We start from the raw sequence: 6,000 nt of genomic DNA on the forward strand, positions 1-6,000 counted from the left end.
CTCATGTAATTGGTTTAATTTTTTGCCTCTGCTGTAGACTTACTGTGGGGAGTTATTTGAGTTAATCTTTTTTTATTCCTGTGATGTAATTTTTTTGTCAATCGACTAAGCAGTGCTTCCGTGTAAAGGTAAATGAGACCAAATTGTTAAAGGAGAGTTAAGATCTTTAGATCAATCTTCTTAAATGCAAATTTTTCTTATATGACGATACAGTGTACGCTATTGTGTTGATATATAGTAGTGCTAAGGAGCATAAAGAGGTTCCAATAGAATACAAAGACTTATTTTATTTACTACTTCAGAGAAGCATAGATGTAACAGGACGAAAGCAGAAAGTGCAAGCATTTTTAGAGGTTGCGCTTTGAAAAATAATAATAAAATGTGCCATCATGTTTCTACAGAATATTATCTACGCAGAAAAAATTGTATAATTCAGGCCCTGCAAATCAGAGACTATTTAGAAGAATTAAGTAGAGAATTTGTAATCCACTTTGTAAAGCTCAAAAAAAAAAATAATTGCAGAGCTGTAGCCTGTGCAGCAGACAAAAGAGTGAAGACATCGAGAGCATATATATATATATTTTTATATATATATATATATATGAAATTATTTTTTTTTACCATGTTCCAAACCCTCAGTTTCTGATGTCTCTTACTGACGAATCGGTTTTCTTGTCCCATACAGGCGTTTCATGGTGGCTGCAGTTGCTGCAATTGCAGCTTCGGCTTTGTGCCTTGGGGGATCCGCGTCCACTTCTACCAAGTTGTTGAGAAGCTGCAGGTATATTTTTCCTGGAAATAAACACATGGGGTATTTGTAAGTGGGAGAGGTCTCCCTGTTCCCAGTCCTGTGATGGTATAAAGCCTATTCTTTAATATTTACTTGAATATATAAAGTCACTGGTTTTAATTTTTTTTCTTGCTGCTGATAATCTATACCATCCTCTGCATCGTTTAAAGATCTCAACTGATGACATAGACTGCAATAAGATAATATAAATCTCTCTTGTATTTGTAAATGACATGTTTTGAGAACGTGACTTTGGCATTTTCTCTTCTGTCTATATTTTTTGTGTTGAGACTGTTTGAGTCTTCCTGCGCGGGCGTTATGTAGTGGCCTGCAAACACGCGATCGCTGGAAGGTGAGGCTGCCTGAGCGGTAAGATAAGTGCCCTGCTTCTGTCAGAGCACATTAATTTCTGCTAATGAGATTTTGGAGGGAAACATTGCGCGAAATATTAGTAGATAAACTTTTCAAATGAAACATCTGGCCTTTTGTGCAAAAACCTCGGTCCTATTCCACAAATTAAAAGGCAGGAATATATCTGGGGAAATGTATCTATCCGCTCCTGGGTAAAATCTTTGTTTTTAAGATCATGGTGCTTGGTTTGAAAAATAAAAGAAGTGCTTAAAGTCCTTGAATTTTTCCCTTGGTTATAATGGAGTCACTGTTCTTTCCCTGTCATCCGCAATTCTCGAATGCTTTTAATCAAATCCTCAGGATTTAAATTATTAAACATCTTTTTGGGATTACATTTTTTATTCCTAATTATACTCAAAAGATATATATCATGAAATATGCAGCATGTAATTGCGATTAAAGCGTGCAGTCTCCCAAAAGATGGGTCTAACAGTTTTATACATCCAAAATTTAATTAGGCAGATAATGGGGTTAGAAGTGAGATCTTTAGGGATGGGCTGAGGAAGGAAGGAAATTTTTGGAATTACGTTTTTGTTGTTTTTTTTTTTTTTTTTTTTTTGATGGAGGCAAAAATCAATATGGAGGCTGCAAATGCAAATCAAAGTCATATTTCTTTCCTGATCACTTGTGTCTTCTTTATTCTTGTATCGGCCTCAAGATTGTCCGTACGAAACCTGAATTTATCTACATAGTGCACAAGTAATTCAATGAGTTGCAGGACAAAGTCTGATTCTCTACATAGTTGGGTTTTGTGGTTGTTCCTTCTTAGACATCTGAGACACCGTGTTTAGACTTAAACTCTTCCACGATCAGGAGGAAACTTTCCCCAGGTAGATTTCCTGGCCCGCCCTTCCCGGGCGCATTATTAAAGGCTGTCTCCTCTGCTTGGCTGCCTGCTTTCATGAGGGATACAGGAATTTGATATCTTTGAGACCTCCTTCCTCTCTCCAACTCAGCTGTAATTGGTCAATCAGTTCCAAAGTTATTAGGGGGATGAGAGGAGAAGGGGGACGGGCAGACAGACGCAGACAATTTCATTGCATGAATCTCATTTCCTTAGGAAACTAGGAATAAAAAAAATCAATTAAGGTTAAGACCCGCCGGTACCCTTCTTCAATTACTTTGTAAGAACAATGCCTTTTGCTGAAGTATCCATTATATACGATATCTTGATCAGTCCAGCATAGGGTGAAGCCTGTTTGGGAAGTTGTTCGCAAGTGTCCAAATACAGGATGAAGACCTGGTTTTTCTGTAAACAGTAGCTGAGGTTGCGGAGCCTTTGGCAGCGTCAGGACTCACCTGCTGTGGGTTGCAGTTCCGTCATGTAGGTTCAAAAGGACACAACCCACCCTTTTTATTCCCATCGGTGGGCGCGATGCTGGTGTTTCCAACACCCCTCGTGCGCTTCAGGGCTACGTTCGCCATCGCTTTGTTCTGTTTGACATTTAAATCGTGACGAAAATTTCAGGTGTGGCTTTTTCAGGATGCACCCAAAAAGCCTCCTTGTGGCTTTCGCCCAAAGAGAAACCGCTGCGTGACCACTTTGTCTCTGGGGGCAGAAGATAATGGGGGACATCTCAAATACGCAGGAACGTTGTACCAGGGCTTACGTCCACTGAGCTGCGAGGGAGGAGGACGGTGCTTAGCCATCTCGTTCTGTGCCTCTTCCAGCATCAGGAGGTTCCTACAAGCCGAACGACTCCAAAGGCACGTGGTCCCATCCATGCTTTTGTTTCAGCACCGAATGACCTTCCACCCTGCTTATTAACTGATTCCTTCTCTTTTGTTGTGAGCGGTTCTCTTATTTCTTTCACCTTCTGGAAATTTCACTGGTTTCCAAATAATTCTGTTTACCCTCCCTCTCCATGTCATCGGTAATTTTTTTTTTTTTTTTTTGTTTAAATATTTAACATTTCATTAAGCCTCTGTTTCTATGATCAGGAATAATTCAAAAAGAGCTTCTAAGTGGCAGACGTATTGAAATTATGTAAAACACCCTAATGTTTTCACAAGCCTTTTTCTGGGCTGTCTTCTAAATCACCATCAAAATCCCAAACCAAAAGAAAACAAAAAACCCCCAAGCAAACAGGGTTGGTTTTTTTTTTTTTTTTTCTGTTCTGGTTGCAAACCGAATGAACCTATGTGAGCAGTCTGAAATGTTTATGCAAAAATCATCAGTTTTCTGCTATCCTGCTTTACCCTGCAGAGATGTCCAGATTTAACACTTTGGGGCTATAGTTTCTTTTTCTTCCTCTTATTTCAGGATTTGTTATGCTAACATCTTGCTCTGCTGTGGAACTGTTTACAGTAAAGAACAAGCCACCCTTATTTGCCTAGAATCTCTGTGGTGAGGGGATTTTATGTTTACGGAGAGAAGGAGATGAAGGATGAAGATGTTAATGGAGGAAGCATCCACGCGTCAGTGCATTATATGTATCGCCTTGCTTCTTGTTTTACTCCTCTGCATTTTTCATTTCCCTAATGATGTTTTATTAAAAAAAAGCGACGCTTTTCCTGTACATCAGCTTGAAGGCATTTCCATGGGACTTTGCTATAACGTCACCCGAGTTATTTAGCTCCTCGCGGAGTGATGTGGAACCAGGATTCAAACCCTGACCAAAACCTTTTGAACTCAAGGGCGTTCTTTTCGATTTAGTGACTTGCTGTAAGGCTTGGAGACAATTCCTCTGGCTAAAATCAGCGAGGAGAATCTTGTTTCTCTTGGCACGGGATCAACCTCTGCATCAAAATGGTGGCAAATAATGTTTTCCAGATTTTATTTGTTACTACAGCATCAGAATCACCTTTCCAGGCAGATGCGGTCTTCCTAAAATAGAGATTGCGGTTTATGTCATTTGCATGTAATGCATTATCATGGCCATTATTAATTCCCCTAGTAACTCTTTACTATTAGAAAAAAATTGCATTGCAGGACAGTAAGTATCTATCAGCAGGTACGCTTTCTTTTTTTTTGAGCTGGCTTCTAATGCAGCAGCCTTTCATCCCTCTATATGAGATTTACCTTTAACCTAGAATCTTTCACCCGTTATCTATAATGTATAATTATAAATACATTGTAGTCTTGAGTAAGTACAATTAAAAAGGGTAATTCGTTTCCCTCCCTCTCTCTCCCATCCTCCCACCCAAGTCCTTAGGTTTAATTTTCATGATTATGTTAGATTATGAGTCATTTTAAATCATGGTATCCAGTAGAGACTACTCCTACTCTGCAGCTCTTTTCAACAGTTGTTTATGGTAGTTTCAGCCTCTTTCTGCCTCTCTGAGGCTCTTTATTTTTAAAGCAAGGCAGACAAGGCCTAAAATTATTCCATTAAAGAGGTGCAATTTTTGTAATGGGACTTAGAGTGCTCTGCAGAAGTGCAGGCAAGTTTCTTCAATATCCTGAGCATTATTCGCTCATTTAGTTAAATGATGTTTCTAATTCCCTGGTAATTACATGTAATGAGGCACTCTTTCTCTTCTTGATGAGACTTTAGCTTAATATGAGATGTCGTATTTTTTTCTTTTTCTTTTTTTTTTTTTTTTTAGGGATAATTACCCTTCCCAGGAAAAGCAGGGGGTTTGTTGTGCAGAATATATAGCAAATTATTTTATTTCCTGCCATCTTGACTGCCAGTAAATTATAAAATTAAGTTTCAGTGGAGCATTAGCACCATTTTGGAAAGGCTTGAGATTTTTTTTTTTTTCTTATTCATGTATTGATGTCCTTTGGGACTGTTGAGCTATTATTCATAGAATAGATGTTTTTCTGCCAGTTCCTAGTATTAGATGGTATTGAAGCAGCAACATAGGTTTAATTTTTTTTCTGGATAATATCCAATGCAGAGTGGTCTTGTTAGTTGCTTTTTATATCAGGTAATTATCTTTATAAAGTTTTAGTAATACTTCCTCCCCCCCCAACATTGGTGACTAATTACATTTATTTTTATGTGTGTTGTAATATTGAATGCTGAGGACCTTTTTGTTTCCAATTCTGGCTGGCTGTTCTTTCTTAAATTTTACGATTCAACAACATTGAGGATGTTGGAATGAATGAAAAGCTGGAGGATACATAAAGTTAACAATAATGCAGCGTTTAGCTTCAGTAAAAGTAGAATCAAGATCAATTTTAATTACTCTGAATTTCCTATCTTTTGTTAACTACCATTTTCTTCCTGGTATTGTGATAAGGGGATTCTTTGCCTTTTTTTTGTTGTTTTGTTTTTAAATCAAAATACTGTAAAAATCATGAATGGTATATCATCTAAGAATAAAATTGTATAAGGGTGATCTCTACATTAGGAGTTGAACTGTCATTTTAAAAAAAACATTTAGTTGTCTAATTATTACGGAAAATCTAGGGATGGATTTATCTCACCTACCTTTAGCTATCTGAAAGCAAGGTTTTTAGTCTAAATGAGGAAGCCTCCCCTATCTCCCGTTTTTGAAGTATTGTAAAGCAACACCTGTTTGTGCGAGAAACTTACATGAAGGCTGAGGTCTATTGGTCACAGCGTTCCCCCGAATTCATTTTTTTTTTCTCTCTGCTGTGGCTTGAGAGATGGCTTACAGCTTGTGCCGCCTGGCAATGAGCAAAAACCTGGGTCCGAGTGTTTGCAGGTGGACTTCTAGTGGGAGGTGTCCCTGCCCAGGGCAGGGGGCTTGGAACTAGATGATCTTTCAGGTCCCTTCCAACCCAAACCATTCTGTGATTCTATGACTTTGGTCAAGTCACTTCACCTTCTCCACATCAGTCTCCACCGATAATGGTGTTAAGATAAGGCCATGGAAGAACCTTT

This window comes from Larus michahellis, chromosome 6, assembly GCF_964199755.1.
Source record: "Larus michahellis chromosome 6, bLarMic1.1, whole genome shotgun sequence".
NCBI classification, from domain to species: Eukaryota; Metazoa; Chordata; class Aves; order Charadriiformes; family Laridae; genus Larus; species Larus michahellis.